General features: G+C 44.0%; 1 protein-coding gene across 2 annotated transcripts in view; it reads left to right on the top strand.

The window, feature by feature from the left end:
* The window catches only part of OTOL1 (otolin 1), a 161,014-nt gene that overhangs the window by 7,520 nt on the left and 131,237 nt on the right, over positions 1-22,257 (top strand). Inside the window, exon 1 of one of the 2 annotated variants that reach the window (XR_004753202.1) lies at positions 1,055-1,184. The exons of the other annotated variant lie outside the window; for it this stretch is intronic. The gene's annotated coding sequence lies outside the window, so the exon portion shown is untranslated. Of the gene's footprint in view, positions 1-1,054; positions 1,185-22,257 lie in introns of those variants that run through there. 2 annotated transcript variants of the gene reach the window in all.

Genomic DNA, 22,257 nt, shown 5'->3' with positions numbered 1-22,257 from the left:
ATAGTTTTGGAGAATTAAAAATTCCCTCATTTTCATATGGTTTTCCTCATTTTTCATGCCATGTCAGAACAACAGCGAATGAATTGATTGAGGAGGTACTTTGTCTTGTTGCATGCCGTTGCTACAAATGCCAAAATATTTGTTCCGTTTCACTTGTGCTTCTACTTAGTATAGATTTATTTTGTAAAACTAAGTGTCTCCTGTCTGTGTTGCAATGAAGCAGCCTGACAGTGGTATAAGAGAAAATAAATGCTCATTGTGCTAATCAAAGAGCAGCTGTTTTCAATAACTAAGAAAAATTATTCCAAACTGACATAAGGACATAAAACACAGCTGCTTCTTTAATGAGGATCTCAAGGGCTAAATCTACAGAGGAATTTGGGTACCTTGATAGCAAAAATGTCCCTGAGCCCCATGTTAGACAACCAAGGCCTCCATATAAGCCTGGGAAGAGCGAGGGATACCAGATGTGGGATGGGAGGTGCCCTGAGCGGGTGTGACTTGCTGCAAAATTCTTCTTAACCTCCAAAAACAGCGTGTGCTGATGGGAAGAAAAATCACTCCTGATACTTTGACAAAGCCCCTATCTGTTGCAGCTTTGCTTTATGCCATCAGTTTCATCCCCAGGCCCGTGAAGCGTCCGGCGTGGTGTCAGGCCAGTGCTGAACTTGCCCTTGCCTGGCGCAGGTCGTGCTGCAGTCAGCTGCACCCAGAGTACAAAGCTGGGTCGATGCTCACCTTGCCCTGGATCTTTTCTTGCCTTTTCATCCCCAGCTGTGAGGTTACACAAATGCCGTAATATTAACTCAATTTTTGTAATTGTGCTGGCAGGGCTGTGGGTTTTGCCCAGAGGAATGCTGGAGGCAGCGTCCTGCAGGGAGTAGCTTGGGTGTCCTGGTGCCTCTTGCTCTTGGTTTTTGGATTTCCAGGTGCCAGTGTTTGTAAGCAGCTGGGCTGGCTTTCAAGCCTCTTATTTTGCTCACTTGTTGAGCTGGGCTTGCCCCAGAATGAGGGCCACCTGCAGAGCCTTAGGGTTGCTGTGTTAGTTGATAAAAGGGATAATGTGGCCTGCATGGAGGATTTTGTGTTGGTGTTTTTGGGTGGCAGAAGGCACCCAAAAGAAGAAGGCACTTGGTTGGGTCTTCCCCACAAGATTGATGTGCTGGGTCCTTGGCAGCAGCTAGGTAAGTAAGTACTTACTCTTACTGGCTGGTTTGGGTAAAAATAGATGAGTTTTAGCGACTTCAAGACAGGAATTCATAATAGGTTTGAAAATGCAATATAATAATCCCACTTCAGGTGTTTCAGTTGAAATATATCTCACCTTTTCTTTGGAGACATGTAACTTTGCTGGTATCTGCTTGGTTGTGGAAAGAATCCCTTTTAGAAGGAGAAAAAATGCCTTTCAATGTGAATTAAAATGGATTATAGGGTGATCACTGCCAGTTATCTAGCATGCTTGTAAAATGCTGGAGCTTCTTAATAGAGGATATCTATCAAGCTGTGTGTAGGCTGATATTGTTTTCTAGATATAAGCACCATTATTTATTCGCAGTAAGAGCTCTATCACAGCTTTATGTGCCCTATCTGCAGAGCTGTACCTCTGAGACTGGAGTTTCAGAAATATTATGTGAAATTGTTTCGGAATGGCACGATGCAGTGAGTTAATTTCAGGATGGGCTGTGTTTACTCTTGCGTGGTGTTACAGGGTCTGGTTTAACAAGAGCTATGGTCTTCCATAGAGGTGCCTGGACTTAGGTACATGTATTAAATGTTGCAAAGTCAATTTTGAGGGTAAACTTGAATTGTTATGTCCATTTTAATGACTTTTTTGAATTGTTCTTTTCTTCTGTAAGTCAATCCTTTTTGAGTGGAGGCTTTCTGTCTTAATAAAGAAGATATATGGGTAAAACTCTACTTGCTGTGGCCAGACCTTTCATGCTTTATTCTTTTTGTAGTTTGTGAAACTTGGTGTAAAACCTCAAACTTTTTACTTCCATAAGATAAAGCTGAGGACGGGCAGAAAGTGAACTGGTTTTATTCTGGCTGATTCTTCTCAGTTTAAGCTTTGTTTTGCAACCCCCAAAACAATCTTTTTAAGGCTCCTTGGACTTCAAATTGAATTTAAAATGAAAAAAAATATAAAATAGAGAGGCCTGAGTAATCCTAGAACTGAAGTCTTTGGAATGTCTTCATGAAACAAGTATCTTTTTTGAAATTAATGAACCAGCAATGATGAGCTCTATTACAGGCCAAGGTACGTTGTGTTTAAGGGAGCATGCCTGAGTGAGCGGGGCTTTGTACACCTTTAGATGGTGGTCATGTCCTAGCAAAGTGAAGTGGGGAAATTTCTTAGGAGAAAGAAATCAAAGAGAGGGCCAGCAATAAGGAGGACTCTTGGTTCTGCTTGGTAAATCAGTATTTGGAGCTGAACTTCAAATCCCCATCGTGCCTCCAGAGGGATAGGGGCCAGGTGTGACTTGGTTGGGCCAATGTGCTAGGTGTTCCTAGAAATAATCTCCAGGAACAAAATTGTCTGGGGATTATTTACAGCAAAGAATGTGGTGTCATTTGAAGAATTTACAGAATAGGTTTTGGGTAGCTGTCATGTTCCTGCTTTTTTTTTTATATCAGGGACTGCAAAACATGTTCACTCTTGGCTCCTAGCTGCTCCTTGGCTGCTTTCCATGTCCTCCCCAGCCTGAACTGCATATGTAACACTTATGTGCATCTAATTCAGTGTTACACTTTTAACCAAAATATTTCAGTAAACTGTTGTAATTCTATTTCTCTGCCTCTCCTGGTCTTGCTTTCCAGGTAGGTGTTTTTTTTTTTTTTTTTTTTTTTTTTTTTTTTTTTTTTTCTAAGAAGGTTCATACCCAAAAGTGCGATGTTATGGTAATGGATCAATTCCCAAAGAGAGATTTTAGTGAAATATTTTGCATGTCAATGCAGTTTCAGAAGGAAAAAAAAAATTATCTTGCTCTACATAGTCTGGAATGGGGCTTTGGCCAGTTTCTTCACATGCTGTGTGTGTGAGAGCCACCCAGCAAGTCCTTAATTGCTTCTGCGAGAAGAACCAACTTTTTCTTCCTCTCCACTAGTGATGCTGAAAAACCTGGGTTGATTTGGATGAAAATCAGAGTGTTTTTCCTAAAGATCAGTGCTCCTTACTCCAGATTGCAGCATAGCAGCCAGGCGCAGAAGGGGTAGGATGCAGCTTGAAAACTTATTTTCCATTTCCCTTCCATGTTTCTGGTGGATGCTGTGTGGAACAGATATGTTTAACTTATTGGCAGCCCCTCCGAGATCCTGTCGTGCCAAGCCCTATATAAATGTGGAAGGCTCCCATTCCTGCTGCAGGCTTTCACTTTAGGTGTCTGATGGGAGATGGATTGTCTGAAACAAGAACTTTTTGCGAAGGGGCTGGTGAATGTGGACTGCTCTAGCCCAGCTCTGCTTCTTGCAGGGAGCCAGCCAGATCTCTGGGAGAGGAGGTGACCAGAGACAGCTCTATTCTTTTATGCTGCTCTCGTAAGAGATCAATGTAAATGTCTCCTTTAGCAAGGACTTAATTACTCCTCTCATAGGAGGAGCTATGAGGCAGTGGGGAAAGGGGAAGCTGCTGGTGCATGCCTCAGAGGAGACATCCACCCTGGCTTTATTTCTAAACCTTCCCTACAGTTGCATCTTGCTTGCCTTTATTTTCTTTCTATACCTTAAGCCTACTGCTCTCCAATGGAAAAAACAGTTATTGGTAAGTCAAAGCTACTTCTGTAGGGTTTATTGCTGCCCAGAGGAGCCGTGCTGAGTCACCAAGTGGAGAGAAAGGGCTGGAAAACTGGAGTTTGCTGTGAGGGCAAGGTCATAAAAACAAGCGTAGGGGCTGATTTTAGCTGGACCGTGATTCAAATGAGCGATACTCTATTTTATGGTGCCCGTGTAATACTATTCTGACATTTCTAGTCAGCTATGCAAACTTTGATTGCCCCATAACAATTTATTAAGCTAGAGGGTCTTTGCAGATACGTGGCCAGCTTAATGCGATTGTCTGCCGTAATTATTCATTGGTTGGGTATTGAAAGGGTACCAACCTAGTCAATAAAGATATCTGCCTATGATCCTCATAGTCCTGGCGTTTGTTCCATTTTAAAGAGTCAATAAACTGTTAGAATAAAACAATCACTCTCACAAGCTAAATTGTTGTTTTTCCATTTTGACTCTTGCCCTTTTTCTGTTGGTATTCAGCTGCATAATACAGAGCAGTAAATTGGCTTTAGAGGTTTAAGATTGGGGTTACAGAGAATAACTTCATAAACACAAACTGTAAGGATTTACATTCAGAACAGCTGTGGCCCTAGAGAATGTTGTTGCTGGAGGAAAAAAAGTTTGCAGCTTGTTCCAGAACGTTTTTCTCTGTAGCAAGTGAAGAAACTCAGTTGTGAGAGGTAAGGCTGAGAGCACATGAAATGTTTGTTTCTTCCCATTCACAACCAATTTTACAGTTTTGAGTATTTGAGTTGATGATATCAAAACCAAATTAAAAAAATGTTGTTAAACCTGGCAAATCCTCTTGGAGCTTTCAGTGCCTCTGTGGCACGTGGATTGCAGCTCCTGATGGCTCTCCTTAAACGTGCCTAGCAGGGATGGCCTGGGGGGCTTCACTCTGGGATCAGGTACGGTGGTCAGTCACAATAGCCCAGGTGTGTGTGATGGTTTTCTGTTTTCCTACCAAGTCCTCAAAAAGCTGGAATTTGATCTGCTTCCCATGCAATACATTCAGTATTTAGAATGCGTGGATGCTTAGGGTGACTGCCTGCTTAAATAGGGACCACTCAGAAACCTTCCAGCCTGGTTACTGCCTTGCCCTAAAGATCGGAGAGCCTGTGCTTTCTGCTCCCATGGGGATGAAGGGGCAGGTGCCTGTGCAATGCTGAGGGCTCTTGTGGGCAGGGCTTATGCAGTCCTGCTTTGGGCATAAAATCTGGTGTTTTTTCTAAACCTTCCATTTTCAGTGGGTAAACTAAAGAATATAGCCTTGTCAGATGCTTCTAGATCAAAGGGAAGGCCATTTACTCTCTTCTATTCCCCCACTGATGTTGGAGGCATTAAGTAGAGGGTTTGAGGAGCTGGGCTCAGCTTCTTGTGTGAGCTCAGCAAGGATTTTATTCATCCATAAAATGGAGCAACACTTCCCTGCCTCAGAGGATAGCTGTGGCATTATCTCTAGAACCATCTGGGAGGCATTGATATCTGTGCATTTGTGCTGAGACAGATGTTGAGAATAAGGGATGTTGAGCATCAACCAGCAAGTTGTTTCGATGTCTCCTCAGAGTGGAAATTGGGAAGGCCAAGGTGGGAAGGCAAAGTCTGGGACTGACAGCCAGAGACCAGGCAGCTTGTGCTCAGGGCTCCTCTCATGGGTTTGTGCCAGGAGCTCTGGAAGGTTTCTGCAGGGCTGGGACAGCTCTGGTAGAGCCTGTGTGCTCCACAGATGAGATGAGAAACCTCACCCTCCATCAGCTGGCTCGTCCCCTTTAATTTAAGCAGTTTGGTTGTCAGCTCTGTAGCTCGCTTTCCTGCCTGTTTTGTATGTATCAACGTCATCTTCTGCCTCGCTCCTCTGCTGCAGGAGATGGATCGAGGGGCTCTGATGTATGTAATGAAAGCTGATGTCTCTTAAATTGCAGAGCTGCCCTGCTTTCGATAGCTGGCAAGCAGGAGGGCAGCGGGGGCTCCCCTGGGCTCTGCCTGTTTCCCCATTGTGACAAGAGGAGCAGAAACACCTTCGTGAGAGCCACGGCCAGAGCCAGATCAGAGGAACCGATTGCCACAGATGAGAACTTTTATGAACTCCTCTGTAGTTTGTAACGGGTACTTGGGAGGCCCTAATTACACAAGAAAGCTTGGTACAGATGCAGCATTTCCACCCTTCAAGTAAAGCTCTGCTGCTTTTATGGCTTCTGCAAGTGGGCCGAATGGCCTGGGAGCATCAGGGCCTGACCATGACCACCATGACCCAGTGGTCCAGCTGTCAGAGGACTTAGGGTCCTTCCAGTATGCCGTTATCTGTTCTACACAGTAGATTAAACTGCCCCACAAATGCAGCTGCAGGTAGCTCATTCCTCTGCTTTCCCACAGAAAGTGTAATTAACATGGCTGCAAATGAGCTCTTTCAGCAGTTTTCCCCACTGTCCCATAAAATGTGAAAAATATGGGTCAGTGCATTTATTAGCCAGACCCTCTGAATGTGCACAGCTCTGTCGGCTCCTGGCACTTAGCAATAAGTCCTCTGCTCTCCCATTAAAATGCAAATTGGAGGAGAAAATGTCTTCAGGCTGGTGGGTTTCTAACTTTGCTCTTCTGGTGCTGCATGGGAAGCTAATGGGAGAATGTGATTTTTCACAATCCCCCTCATGCTGAAAGAATTGGCTGTTTGAGGCCGATATTTAATTAGTTCTGCTTCTCCTGGATAATAAATGGGGAGAAGGGAGTTGATGCATGTGTTACTTAACTTCTGCCTGCAATGATGACTTGAGGGAAAGAGCGAGTGACTATTAACTAGCCAACAGCTTGGCCAGGGCTGACAAAGATGTAACTGGAGGTTTCCACCTCTTCAGTGTGCTAAATATAGCTGAAAGGTGGATGGGAATGCTTCTGATCATAAGCAAACTGCACCTTTAGACTACTCTGCTCCTTCCATTCAGCTCTGTTCCTTGACTGATGTTGGCAAAAAGATGTCACCGAGTGCTGGAGCCCCTCGCCATATAAAATGAGTGGTGCTTTGTAGGGTCCTGGCGATGAGCATTCAAATGCTCCTGCTCAAACTATTCACATGTTTATGAAGAACTAGATTTCAAGTTTCATTAACTAGAATGATGTGTTTTCTTAGACCAAACAATGTCTGCTATCATGCTTGGACTGAAAATAACTTCAGAGCTAGTATTTATAACGCTTTGACACTCTTGTTCTCTGGTCACTTCCTGACACTGGCATCTTTCTGCAGTGCTCAGGACAAAAGCTTGGGTTTCCTTGTCCATGCAGCCTGCCTCTCCTACTCTGATTTCCAGTGTTCAGGCTCTCAAAGTCCTTAGGCAGCCAACTGTATATAATTTAAGAGAAAATTGCAAGAGTTCCTCTTAATAGAGGAAGGTTAGTTTTCTGGCCAAAATGGGCTGTGGGCTGTATTTTAAAAAATGTATGTTTTCTGACCAGTATTTTATTTGAGACACTGAATGTTGATGACACTTATCAAAATAATAAATTGGTTTTAGCAATTATCTCAGCTTCCATCTGGAAATACCCGAAGAGAAAAGCGTTGTCTCTTCTGCTCTATTCAAACTATGCCAGTGTGGATTTTGGTTTGGGCCTTTCCTTGGCTTTGTTTCCCAGGTAAATCCTGCTTGTGGTTCTGATGCTATCGCTGCCCGGACAAGTGGGAAATAGCTGCCAGACTAATAAGTAGCTCAACCCTGCTAATTTACCAAGTAGATGGAAAGAGAGCAGGGACTGGTGTAACTGTCTTTCACTGCCAAGTGTAATCCAGGTGTCTGACGGCCTCCTGGAGGGAATACTTAATGCTCCTGCAGCTCTTTCTTCCTCCCTTTCTGTGAAGGGTAAATGCCAACGATATCTTGGTTCTTTATCTTGGTGTTCTCTGTCTGAACAGTCTGGTAGCCTCTGACTTACTGGAATTTGCATCTGTGGATCTGGCAAACAGTTTCTGGACAGGTGTGAAGCAACGGGGTCCAGGAGGAGGACCTGCAGCGCATATGCTATTTCTAGACACCGTGCATTACATGTAATCTGTAATGTGAACTGAAGGTAATGACACAGCCCTGACATGAGAGATGATGGAATCATTGAGATCATCCTCTGCCTTGGCAAGGTTGCTTGATCTGAAATGTTTCAGAGAGAAGTGACTCCAGAAAAGCTATTAATTGTGTAAGGGATTGTGCTCAGTGACTTTAACACCCTACTAATTTAAATATTAAACTTGGGGCATTAATGTATCCTGAATATCTCACCCCATCAAGCTGCTGATGCACGAGGCTGGGTAACTCACCTTCTGGGCACGAGGCCTGCCAGGTGCTTTTTTGGCTGACCCTGGTGAGCACACACTGAGAGGAGGTTGGTGAGCCCTGGGGGCATCATGCACAGCCCAGGGGAAGGGGATGGGGGCTCCTGGGGGTGTGATGGCCTTGCTCTTGTGCAGCACTAAAGGCCAGGAAACACGTGTCAGAGAGCACAAATATAGGGAACTCTGTCCTACAATGACTAATGTTCAATGCTTAAAATCTCAATCTGTCTCCCTCATTTCGTTAAAAATGCAGCCATGCAAGAAATGAATGTTTACTAGTCACTTGTACATAACTGCTTTGTTTTGTCTTTCTTCATACTCAGTTTATAGCTGTTTGTATTCTGCGTGCCCATGCTCTTTATTTTTCTTTTTTTTTTTTTTTTTTTTTTCCTGAGTTCTCTTGCTATCCAGATTTTTCTTCTCCCCAGGGTATATCTATTTGTTTGGATGACTAACTTGCTTCTCCTGTACAGATCTGAATTTCTAAGTTGCTGATCCAAATCTCTCCAATGATAAGTCATTGTCCATCTGTTTGCTTCCTCCTGAGCTTGCAGTGAGCTGCAAAAAGGATCAATGTATATATAGTAAGCATGCAAGTTAGTCTAGACGGAATTAGTAACAAACAGCCTTGTGTTTTGTTATTTCTATGTTCCTGTTGGTGTTTGATTTTTTTTTTTTTTTTTCTTCTATTGGCTTCTCTCTCTGTAACCTGGTCCCCTGGTTCTGTGCTTCTCTGTGGCAGTTAATGAGTGATGCTCGCTCTCCTGTGCATACAGCTCTGTCTGCTCAGGCTGCAGGGATGGTTAATGCCATTTCCCAGCTACTCATCAGGCTTTTTGTTTTTGGAATGCAGAATGAGTGACGGACTGATCCCCTCACTAATAAGGGGCTTTGTTTTCCATCCCTCAGACAAAGGAAGTCAAGACATGGTGAAATTACACAAACATTTGTGAAGAAGGGTGCTTCCTCTGGTCTAGTGATGTCTGGGCAATGCCGAAGGTGGTGTCACAGAGGTGAGGTTTATTTCTGGGAGCCACTCTTTCTTCCCTACCTGCAAAACAGGGCCAACAAAAGCTCCTGCCTTCAGGAGTCTGCTCATGATGGAAGATCCAAGGTGAGGTGGTGTCTGGAGGGTGAGCGGCCTCCATGAAGTCCTTGCTTCTCTGGCCTTTCTTGCCTGGCTGCTGTGACAGGGATTAGATTAAGGAATATGCAATGAACATTCTGTGTTTTCTCAGGTGTTTTGTAAAGCAGGGAGGACAAAGAAAAGGAACAGTACATCTTGTAGACAAATCTTTACCATTAGGCAAATAGGGTAACTGTGCTCAGCTTCAACAGAGCCATGGCCAGCGGAGTGCCCCGGGCTGGATACCAGCTCTCAAGGAGGCAGTCTCCTTTGCTGGGCTTATTTTCTCAGTCTTTGTGCTTGGGTGACGTTCTGAAGAAGGTTCTCTGACTTCCCGCTGTGATCAAGACCCAGGTTCCAACCCTGGTTCTGGGGAACTTTGTCCCAAAGCTGCTGCTTAAGCCTGCGCCAAACAAAGCCCTTCCTAGAGGATGTATAGGACACAAAACCAGCAGGACCGAGGGCAAGCCAGAAGGCTGCCTGCAAAACAAAGTAACTGAGGTGTGCTTGTCTGCTGCACGTGGGGCTTAAGCAGGAGATTACATCTGCTGCAAATTGTTTGTTGGTTTGTTTTAGGAACCAGTTAATTTTCTTAATTATCTGAACATGTGTTACTGACAGAAAAAGCATAATTTATTTCTGGATGATGGAATTCCTGAACTATAAGCAGCTATTCAAGTGGTACACCTATGCATGCTATCACCCTGAAGTACCAAGATTTAATAGTTGCGTTGCTGTTGTACACAGCCTCTTGTTTGTAGCACTTCATCCGACTGCATCCTTGCAGGTTCATGCCTTGTATTTCTTAAATAGTTAATTAAAATGTTAAAATCCATTTAAATAAGTGATGGATCATGGCCCTATTTACATTTTGAACAGCTTTGTTTGGGCTGAGCTAGCTGTGCTGCTGTATTTCACCTAGCTATTGCTGAGGCTGCCAGGGAAGGGGAGGACAGCAGATGGCAATGTGGTGCCACGAAAGGACCAGCACATCGAGGAAATCCTCGTCTGGCCTACCGAATGCCCTGAGAAATCAAGACGACGGATGCCATGTAGGACCTTCCTTCCTCCCCTTGGGGCCCTGGAGAGGCGGCTGGGGATGTAGGGATGGAGGCCAGGTAGGCCCCGCTGCTTGCGCCAGGCTGTGGCGAAGGTTGGCTTGAGTTTATGCTGCAGAAACAGCACAAAAGGCAAAGCTTGGGTGCATGTGCAGCTCCCTGTGGAGGCTGAGTAAGTTTCAGGGCTGTTCCAGCCAGCTGAAGAAATGGGTGCTGAGGGCATGTGAGTAAGGCGGCAACAAACCTGGGCCAGAAATGTCTCCTCTGGACCGGGCAGACTGCTCAGGCATTAGCAGAAATTATTGAAACGAGGATGGAAAATGATACCTGAATGGCAGTCTTGACCCATCTGGTGGCAGAGAGAGACACTACAAGCAAAGCAGTAAAGGCTTTGTAACGCAGGTTGGTGATTCCCGCGCGCCCCCCCCCCCCCCATCCCTCCTGGAAAGATGCTCTATGAAATTATTGTGCGTTACATCCTTCAGGAAGAAGGAAGAAACTTCAAATGCTGTTTGAAGCCACACCAGTGACCCAAACGCCATGTCTGGGCTTGAAATCAGGCTTTTGTTTCTTGGACAAAAGTAATATTAATACATATAGGAACTGTGTGATGTGGGAACTGGTGGAGCTGGGCTGGAGAGCAGGGAGGGACTGTGCTGGGAGGTGTAAAAGGGTCTGCAAGGAAGAGCTGAACCAGCCTGGTGACCTCCAAGAATGAAAGAAGTAGGATGTGGACTAAAGTAAGCTTTATAGTTTTCAGATTGTGTACCAAAGTATGGGTTTTTCCCTTTGCTGGGACAGAACTTGGTGGTACTAGTACCCTACATGTTATCTTTGGGTCTGAACCCTCACCGCACCCTGGAGGTGTGCATGTCCTGCGTACCGTGAGTGGGCCTGGGGCTTCCAGCGCTGTGCCTTCTGTTGGGGGCTGGATCTGGGCTGCTAGTTCCTGCTGTGTTGCTCAGCTTCGAGCAAGCGTAAGTGATATTTCTGTCTAAAACACCTCTTATACTACAGACTTCTTTTCTCATTAGGCTGCAATGCGAGGATTTCTTAAACGCTGTCAGCAACACTCGCACCAGTCTAAGCTATTTTAGAATAGCAATAATTATTTTTCACTGGAAATATCTCTTACAGTAATGTTCTCTGAAATGGACTGGAGCAGATGGGAATAAGAAGAGATGAACATCTTGTTTTTTATTCAGCGTAGCTTAATGGAAGTAGCCTTTAAAGTCAAATGGTTTAAAACTGATTTTCACACAGTTTATATGTATGAAAGAACAACTTCTGTCTCATCAGGACACCCAAATGACTAACACCAGCAAAATGTCTCATTGTGAGAGATTAAATAAATAGTAAGGGCATAGAAGGGGAGACAAAAGTGTTATTAACATCAGTGAGGAAATAAATCGTGGTGAACAGGCTGAAGCCAGATGTGAGGATCAGTTACAATGAAGAAGGCGTTCAAGTATGCGTAGCGTAATGCAGCCTGACCTTTACTGAGAGACCACCTCGGCGAGGTAGCTGAGCTTTCTTCATCCCTGAGGTGGTTGTTTTACAGTATTTAATCACTGGCTTTTCAAATGTCAAACAATTTTAGGGGGGAGAGGCAGTGCGTGCCACTGAAATTCTTGAAAATGGAGACTTGAGCATGAGTGGTAGCTCAGATCTCTGTGCTTCTGAGCCAGACCTCTGCAGGTGAGGGGTGGGCAGAGGGCCTGGCATGTCCCCATGCATCCTTTTATTGGATGCTTTGACAAGGGTGTGCTGCTGATTGCTGCTGGGGTGGGCACACAGCCTGTTTGGATGTTGTTGAAGGGTTTAGGCTGGAAGATGCCCCCAGAAGTCTTCAGCCCTCCACCCAGCCAAGGTCAGCTTTGAAGCCATGGCAGCTTCATCTGGCTCCTCTGGTAGCATGTGAAAGAAGTTAGTTAAGATGATGGGGGGAAACCAACTTTTTTTTTTTTTTCATTGCTTTCCAGTATGCTATTTGAGAGAAATTTAACCGTGATACAAGGAGGTATATCTTCATTGACTTTCATAGACAAATGCCTCTTTCAATTTAGGCTTTGACACTTGTTAAATATCCCAATGCAGCATCTTATCAATGTTCTTGTTGTTTCCATAATATAACTAATAGCTGGCTGTTTGTACAGTATAACTACTCAATTCGTACCTGCACTTCACATCAGTGCGCAAGGTTTTGGGGATAATAAATCTATCAAACAGGTGCAGTAACTGCTTGCCTTTGAGCTTAATAAGATTTATTCATGTGGATTTACTCTGTGCAAGTAGTAGTCACAGGCTCTATTGGCTGTAGCTTTGCTCTGTTATTGTATAAAGATACCAAGGCACAACAAATACTACCTGAAAGCTGAGGGCTCTGGAATATCACAGTCTCATGAAGATAGAACAGTATTTGCCATCTTTGGTGCATTGAATATTCAGTGCTGAATACGGCTCTGCTGTGAGGGTTACCCACTGGTGAATCCAGATGAGAGGAATTTGGGTGATGAAAATACCGAGGATAAAGAGATTGGAGGTGAAAATGCTTGATAGATTTGCAGTTCTGGTTTTATGAAGAGTTTATTTAAAAGCACTCTTCCAGAAACTACAGTTTAGGAAGACTTCTTCATTGTGTAACTGGGGAAGTCTGCTGTGAATCTTGATAATGCTGGGTGTACTGATCTTTGTGTGAGCGCAGTGTTCTCCCCAGGTTGTATTTGTTCCACTTTTGATGCTTACATGGGAATTAAGGGTAACTGCTCCTTGGCAGGACAAAGTTTTGTGGATGGGAGAGGAAAGGAGTGCCCTGTTGTGCTGCATGCACTTCTGAGCGGGCACATCCCAGCCTGTGGTACTGCTGCTGTGATCCAAGGTACCTGGCCAACAGCTTCCCAGGAGGTTTTACAGTCCCGTAGGGTGTGTGACCCTGGCACCAATGTGAAAACTGTAGCCCGTCTTTTAGCACTGGAGACAACGTAAAGAAGAACTGAAACTTATTCATGCTCTAGTTCTCTGTGCCATTAGCTTCTATGTGTCATTTTTGAACCTAGCTCTTGCAGTCTGCCTTGCCCACCCTTACCTCGGGGGGTAAGGCCTGTGCTGAGCTCTTAACTCCAAGGCCTGTCCCTTTGGACGGGCTCCCATGCCATTTAAAAGCAGCAGAAACTGTTCTGGATCCAGCTATGCAAGGCCTTGACTGCAGCCCAAATCCTGGCCCTTATTCCTGAATTAGGCTGTATAAAGAGAAATGGAGTTTCAACATTTATAACAATAATAATGAAAAAGTACCCTGACCTATTAAAGCAGTAATCACAGTTACAAACAGCCATGCCACAGTCTCTCTTGCTTTTTCAAAGTAAAATCATCCATTTGTTATTCACTGTTGTTATCTGTGTTTAACTCCAATTGAGTGGAAATAATTGTTATTTGTAGTTGACTCAGTCACTTTAAGGAAAATAACTTTTTTTTTTTTAAAAAAAGGCATCTAAATATATTCTTTCACAGGCTTGTAAAACCTTCCTTAAAACTTCAAAACAAACAAACATGTATGAGCTGCTTTTCCCCGTGGAGACTAAGTTCATCTGCAACACAATTAGAGTTACAGCATTTCCTGGCAGCCAAGAAGAGTAATCAAGGAGTAAAACTAGAAAGATCTAAGGCATAAAAAACATAATTTAAAACAAAAATAAAGCACTTGAGTGAAAAACAAACCTTACAATGAAAACAGTTTTTGGTAACAAACTGTCAGATTGGTCAAACAAGGTATCTAGTTAGCATAGCCCTATCTTTGTTTTATTTTGTGCTGAAACTACAGGAATTTCAGTAGTTCCAGCATCTGAAGCCAACCCATTGGTAATTGAAAATATACAAATTCAGTGCAGAAAGCAGCACCTGTTTTTTTGGTTTTTGGGAGAGGTGTGCATCCTGACACGGGGCATCCCCAGCCCGCGGTGCCTGTGCCAGCTGCTGACCTGCAGCGTTCCAGATGCGTGCTGCCCTGCGGACAGGCTCCCAGGGGCTTCATTTCACAGAGCTGAACTTGGAGAAGTTGCTTAATGCCACTAGCTTTGCTTTGGTGGAGATGGAAAATATTTTCTACTGTCACTTACATTTCAGCACTTTGTTCATGCAAGTTTTTAGCAATATTGTATGATATGGACCTGTTTTTACTGGATAAAGTGTCTTGGTCTTATAGAAAAGCTAAATGTGATATTTTTTTCTCAAGTTGATGTAAAAGATGTAGGTGTTCCTACATCAGATGAATATACAGAATAACCTGCTAAATGAGCCCCATGCTGTTCTATTATAATTCCAATGTTGCATGAAGGGTCTAGGACTTCATTTGGGCAAAATAAGAGGGTGCAAAGGCACTGTGCGAACCATCAGCTGTGCTTGGCCACTGTGCAGTGGAGGTAAAAGCTGTGGGAGAAGCTGGTCTGCCAGAAAGCCGACAGGGAAAAGCCGACAGGGAAGCCGACAAATGAACTTCTGATGAGCAGCTGAAGGGCATGCAGATGGATCAGCAAATGCAGGGAGAACAATACAGCCACGTTGCCCTGTGTAGAACTGTCTTCTGAAACCAGCAATGTGTCCATCCAACACCTTGCAGCCTGGTAGCACTCACCAGCTCCTAACAGCCCAGGCATTGCTCTCTGAGGGGTTATCATTGCATGTTATACTGAAAATGCCTAAACAACTTTATCCTAATGAAAAAAATCTTTCACAGTGGGCAGCTTGAAAGATGTAAAAGTTATTATCAGTCATTGAGGTATTATTGCAAAAGTTGCTTCTGAGTGCTGTGTCACTAAGTGACACTAATAAGTCAGCCCTGGTGAAAACACCAAAGTTTAGTGGGGCAGAAATTATACTTTTGGAGAATTATGGGGTTTCCTGTAATACTTCAGGAGCACCTGGCACTCTCCAGCCCCTCCTCTGAGGAGGATGTGATTGGTACAGGTTGTGCCCTGGCTTGGTGCTCTTATCAACCCAAATGTCTCTAAGGCGTCCTGGCTGCGTGGGGATTTATGGCGAATCGCTTTCTGTGAGATTTAAAGTGACTTCAAATCTGCCTAAGATTTAGAAGACTTAGAGCAGGGAAGCTTTGGGGATTTACAGTGTTTTCGAATTTGCAAATGCTAGAAATGCCATTATCTGAGCAAAGACTTTATTAATCAAAGTAAATAAAACCATTTTTCTTTCCAGCAGAAAGCTGTAGAGCAGTTCCCTGACTTCTGGGGAGCGTGTGGTGAAACATGCGATGAACAGACATCTGTAATTCCACGCCCTGGATAACAAGGAGCTATTTAGAGCCAAATTGAGCCGTATCACTCAGGTGTAGCTCAAATCATTCGCCGGATCCTCTCCATGTGCGTAGCCTGTTATGAGAGGCCTCTGAAGGGAGGGAGTCTTTACTATCAACAGGAATGAACTTTGGAGGCAGAAGGATAACATTTATCTCTGCATGGCACACCTGCCCTTTGAGGAGGACTTCTCCAGAGGGCTTATTGCCAGCTTGCTTTGTGAGGCCTCCCCAGTAAAAGCTCCCTCCCAGTGAGTGGCTCCAGGCTGTTGCTGTGCCGTGGGACCCTGAGCCGGCCCCGTAGGCTCTCTGTGGGGTGATTTTCCCCCGTGATGCCGGCTGCTGTTACTGGGTTGTGCAGGGAAGAGCTGGTGATGCGCGATGCTGGATGGAGCGCTGAGCAGCATATGGCTGGTCCGCGGGGAGCCTCGCGAGTGATTTGCTGTGTGCGCTATGCAAAAATGTTTTGTTTCGACGTGCTGGCTTCCTGCATGGGGCTGGTGGTGGGCTGCTAACCGCAGTATATCAGTGAGCTCAGTAAGGTTGGTAATTCTGGTCCGTGCCAAGCTCTGAGGACACTTCCACAATGCGTGTGGCTCTGTGTGGTGCCAACCCCTGCACTGCAGCCCCATGGCTGGTGGGTGCTCGGTGCTCCTGGTGCATGTGGTTAATGTGAACACAAGTGACCCCAGAAGAGTCAGAGTGAGAGATATTAATGGGTAGTTCTGCCTGGAGCTAGCCAGGGTATGGGATCAAACATGAAATAGCTTGTTGAGAAACGCCTCTGGGCCTGGGTGGGCTCACTGCGGCCTGCTTTGGGGTGGCGCAGAAAGGAGCAGGCTGACTCCTCTTCTGCTGACTTGTGCTAGGCTGTGTGTTATAATCCAGCAGCTCTTTTGAAACGTTGTCTGGCCCACTTTATGCTTTGAGCATTTACTGGAGTTTGTTATGTGTAAATTGTTTTCTTTTCCACTGCTGACTCTCCCCAGATATTCTACCTTTTATTTGTGCATTATCTGTGTCAAAGCATTTCTGGACTTGACACTTTCTGAGGTTTGCCTCCTATTACATGGGCTTTTTATTGCTTTGCAGTGGGAGCTCGCCATGTGCTGGTTTTCCTGCTCTTGCTGATTATTTTGCTCCTTACCCCTGACAGCCCTTCAAGCTCCCCTGAATGGAGGTGTCTTCATGCCGTTTGCTTCCTCGCAAGCAGAGTCAGCTTTTTAATACCAGGGAAGTCTGAAGGGAGACAAAATGCAAAGGATGACATTTCTGAAGAAGAAAAGATTTGCATTTTGTCAGTTCTTCCATTCAGTGTAATGTCAGTGTTCGGATGCAGCAATGATTGATTCTCTCTGCCATTAAAGTCTTCCTTGTGCTTCTGAGTAGGACCACCGGAAATCCAGCTTGAGCCATTTGCAAATATATATTTTTTTGCTTATCCCTTTCAAAAAAGTGATTAAGAAGTAAAGTAGTTAAATAACCCATTCTGTCAGCTCTCACAGTGTATCATGTTCCTGTGTCCCTTTGTACACCAGCTTTTACTGAGCTCTGTTAAACTGTACCATGCTCTAATGGTGAGCTCTCCTTTTTCTTTCTGAGCCATGGACAGAATATTCTTGCAGCTTAACACGACTGAAGTGTGCTGTAGCTTCCATATCACTATTGCAAAGTACTTAAAATTGATACTTAAATCTTGCATGTCTTAAATTATCTTATATATAAGAATAAACAAAGTCAGTTTAAAAAAAAATTCCCAAATCATTTGATGCATGACAAAGCAGGCAAGAGCAGGTCTGCTTTTAGCAGCTAATGTACCAGCAACAAAATGGGAGTGGAGTAATGGCTCCCGAAGGGCTTTGCTGTTAGGCAATAGACTGATTGATCAGACCAGCTAGACAAGTCCAAGGTAAATTCAGTTGCTTGTAAACTTAAACTAAAGCCAGAATATATTCTGCTATTCTGTTTTATGAAGTTAGAAGAGACCTCTAAGCTCATCTAGTCTAGCCTTTAACGTAGGACTGCCAAGTCCATAATTAAACCATGTCACCAAGAAAATGGTGTGTTGGATTTGTTGGTGAACTCCAGGCCGATCCATAGTGGAATTTTTATTGCTGAGATCATGCAAATGTACTTAGTGTCAGCTCGCCTGCTTTATCCTATAGCCTGTGTGTATCTGTATCTAAAATGACCCTTGAGGTGAATGTATAATGATTGTGAGGAAGTTATAACATTCTCTTTCCAAATTGTCTGAGAACACGGTAAGACTTTTTGAGTTCACTTTTAAGTCAGTGTTAGCTTTTAATACACTCTGCAAATACTTTCTAGCCAGTGGATTTCTTATGGACAATTTGTTGCAAGTATTTGAAATCCATCTAATGCCTTTTTCTTTAATCAGTAGTATAGATTTATCCTTGGGCTCTGCCTGGGGCATGACCTAAAGCCAGCAGTAACTGAGTTCTTCCAATGCCATTAATCACTAGAAAAACAGTATGTTAATGGTCTGATTTTGATTTTACTCAATCCCGTTGGTTTCAACAGGGTTACAAAGACTTGAAGGATGTTGCATCTTCTCCAGCAACTTTAAAAAGAATGTTCCTCGCTTTGGACACATCATCTGTAGCTTATGAAAGGCAAACTGTAGGCTTTTATTACCTAATCAATGCTTCTAATCAAGTTTTATAGGAAGGGTGGATTTATTTTATGTTTCCATAAATTCTTCTCATTTTGTCTATCAATATTTACAAGATATTTGAAAAGTAGTTTGAAAAAGAAACCCAATTCTGTCTCTCATGTCTAGTTTGTCAACAGAAGTCTTAAATCTTTGTCCATGTGACATTAAAAGCAGAATCAAGGAAGTGTTTGATAACTGCCTATTAAATCTGCTCTCCTAAATCAAATCAAGACTAGAGACATCCCAGATGGAAACTCATCTCATTCTCATAAACACACTTGATGCACACAGGCACAAGGTATGGATACTAATGAATCACTGAAATAAAACTGGTGGAAATCAGAAAACCCACAGTGCTAAGTCTGTTCCCTGTGCCCTTTTTAGCACGCTGCAGTTCTTGTCTGTACCTGTTCTGTCACCGAAACAAATAACACTGGGTATGAAACCTTTGAGCTGCAACTAGAAAGGATGCAAATTGGATTTTCAACCTCAGACTCCATCCTGAAACCCTTAAAACAAATGGGCGTACTTTCCTTGTTGCCGAGTACTAATTGAATGAAAATGGAGTTATCTAGAGGATTCAAAAGCCCTTTGGTGACCCCAGGGGGCCAGAACACCGTGCAGTTTTACCTGTTCCTGTTCTGAGCAGGATACTATTTCTTTCCTTTATTTTTATTGGAAAATGATTGCAAAACTGCAACAGGGTGCAATAGGGAATACTGTGTCTGAAGTAGAGTAGCCAGATAGACCACAGGGTGTTTGAAATCTCTAGCAGTCCATTGGAAAACAAAACAGAGCTCCTGCTCGGGAAAAGTTTGAGGTAATCAGTGCTGCTTCCAGTGTTTCAGAGGTAGCACCAGGGACCAGCTTCCATCCATGCTAAAGCTCATTGCTTTCTGTGCCCTTTGGAAGGTGCCAGGGAAGCAGGAGTTATTTCAGCAAGGGAGCCTTAACTGCTGATAATGGAGCTCTGATTTTTGCATTAGCTGGTTTCCAAAATTGTTTCTCTGACCTCTCTAGCTTAGTTTCTAGAGACGTCTCCGTAGGCATCCCAGATACTTAGTTCCAAATTTCATAACATTGTACATATGCTGTATGGGTTTCTGTAAACATCTGTGGATAAGATTATTTCTGGCTTTAGTAAGATGCAAGGAGAACATCTTGTTTTGAAATAGTGGCTTTAATGAGGCTCTGCACAAAGGAAGTGGTGCCTGCCCTAACACAGCTTGGTTTGGAGCACAGGGGCATTTGGGGGGATATATATATATATATATATATATATATATAATGTGTGTATATATATATAGGTGAGGCTTGAAAAAGTTGAGTTGAGCATGTAGAAGAAAGTTTATTAAACTTTTAATCTTATGAAATCGGAGTATCAGTGCTGCTTCTGAGGAAAGTAAATCTATTTAAAGAGTTTTTATAGAAATGACTCCAGTGGGATAGTTATGATTTAATCTGAGGCGTAACTGCCATTTTCATCTGTTGCTCTTCTTGGTTTCTTACCAAATGTTGGGTTGGAGCTTGAAGTGAGCTATTACATCCAGGCAGAGTTGGGGTAGGCACACTGAGGATGTGAGAACTCGGGAATTAAGCTCCAAGTGACTCCCTTGCACATGCAGAAAACTTCATCAGACAGAAAAATACCAGAGAAAGCTATGAGCTGCGTGCACAGCCTGCTCCTGCCCCCCATGCTACAGGCTTAGTCTGAGCATGGGAAGACCCTGAAGGATGAGACGTACCCACCTGGGTGAGGTTTTGTTCCCCTTAAGGTACCACCGTGGGTGCTGTGATGGAGCTGAGAGCCATCCCTGATGTGAGCTGGCATCACAAGCTGGGTGAGCCTGCACCTTGTAGGGCACCTGGGCTTCCCCAGCCCAGTGTGATGGGGCGGGACCGCGTGTTTAGCCAAGCAGACAGGTATTGGCAAATCTTGTCATTTGCGGAAAATAACTATTTTTGTCTCCTGTCACTTGAAAATAAATACTACTTCCTTTTTTTTGTCTTGAAAGTAGCTTTTCTCCCTCAATTATGGTGTTTGTGCTCTATTTTCTGATGCAGTAGTTACTCTATTTTTTCCAAAGAAAGATTTGGAGTTCGTGTTGGTACAAAACCTGGCCCTGAATCCGTGCATGTTTGAGGCTTTTTGTTTCATACAGGGGATGTTGTATTCATAGGGAAATGTTTTGTGGGACTTCTTGGAGGAGGACAGCAAATACGAGCCTTTGAATTGCCAGGTCACTGCCCACATATGAGCAGAGGTGTCTTGACCCTGAACTTTTTACAGCAGCAGAAATAATTTGTTTGCTTTCTGTAAAGGTCCGCTTCCCTTTTGTTTTGGTGGAGGGTATCTGTTTATATGGACATGCATAATGTCGCCCAACTACCCAGACTGCTGATTTAGTTCAAGGACGGGATCAGGAAGTGTTGCCAGGGGATTTGAGGTGCCCTTCTGTTGTGCAATATTGTGTCCTATTTTCACTGGCGCTTAATAGTTTGCAGACATCTTGTATTCAACAGTTACTGTGTGTTTTAATTTATGCTTAAGTTCTAATTTATTCATGGCCAAGATGACATGGCTGGCTTATTAAGCCTCCTAATGAGGATGTTTTCCAGTGGTGGCTTTGCTTTTGAGGCTGAGCAGGAGCTGCCGGTAGAAGCCGGGTGGTGACCTGGAAGGATGTGGCCGCTTGTGGCCTCACCTCTGGACCGGGCCAGGTCACCTTTCTTCACACCTCCTCCTGCTGAAGTCACTGTCACTTAAGGAGAAACTGCTCGTGGGTAAGAGGCAAAGTGTTGCGTTTTTGTTAAATATATTGTCACGCAGATGTGGGGAGGTCTCAGCTGTGCCCCCTGTACCTGGTCCGTTACAGCTGGCAGGTCCTGTGGTGGGCTGCCTCCTGCAGCATTAGGGTAGTGGCTTTTTTTTTAACCTTTCCATGGCATAGACCATAGAAAACCCTTACAGGCTACCCCTCGCTTTAAAAGTAAAAACAAGTCAATAGTAAAAGAGAACAGCAGCAGTTGTTGTAATTTGGTAAATCCAGCAAACTCCTTTGGCTGCGGAAGCTTCCTTCCCTCTGCTGCCTGTTAGGGAATGCTATTTTTGGGGTGGCTGTTGTTTATCAGACAGAAACAACTTCATTTTATTTTTTTCTTTTTATCCCTTATCCCCCAAGGATTCACTGAAGTGCATTCCCATAAGTGGGGACTAAAAAGCAGTCAGAAAGTGGGCATCTTGAACCAAATAATGCTCCGAAGGAGCTGTGCGAGCCGAGGCACAACGCAGTACGCAGCCTGCGCCTGCCTTCGTGCTGCCTTACACTCTGCTCGTGGCTGCCAAGGACGGTACGTGTGCTGCGCGTCAGGCAGGGCAGGGAAGATGCTCTTATCTTCTGACTAGTAATTAACCCTGAAGCTGAGCTCCTGCTCGAGTAGGAGGCTGGAAGAATAGTGTTGGAAGCAGGTACTTATCTGATTATTTCTCTTTGGTTTTTCTTGACACGCTGCATATTTATTTCCAGACTATTTCTGGCTGGCAGGAGTTACTGATATTAATGATGGGTGAGACTTTCAAAAGATCCTGAATTTTAAAGCAACTTTGAAGCCAGTTTCCTTTAAACTCCCTTGAAAACTTCAGCCAGTACAAATTTTTTAAACTTAAATAATTAAAATCTTGCATCTGTGTGATCTTGTAGTTATTACTCTCCATTCCTAACTTTTTTGTGATCTAGACTAGTAAGCGCATTTCTGGGACAGAGGAGGGTATTCCTATACTGCCTGAAAAATTCCTAGGTAGGTCTGACAGCCTTATGTAATTAAACCAAGACCTTGGGAGGAGGCTTTAACTTGTGTCATGGAGCTGGTGAGGACATTCAAAGGACACTACATCTAAAGGGTGTAACAGGCTGTCTGAACCAACTTTTGCACCAACTGACTCAAATCTCACAGAGTATTTAAAATCCAGGGTGTGGTTTGGATTCCAGTTTTACACAAGCCTCTCTGTTTCTG

This window comes from Oxyura jamaicensis, chromosome 9, assembly GCF_011077185.1.
Source record: "Oxyura jamaicensis isolate SHBP4307 breed ruddy duck chromosome 9, BPBGC_Ojam_1.0, whole genome shotgun sequence".
NCBI classification, from domain to species: domain Eukaryota; kingdom Metazoa; phylum Chordata; class Aves; order Anseriformes; family Anatidae; genus Oxyura; species Oxyura jamaicensis.
This window is presented reverse-complemented; position numbering and strand designations above follow the sequence as displayed.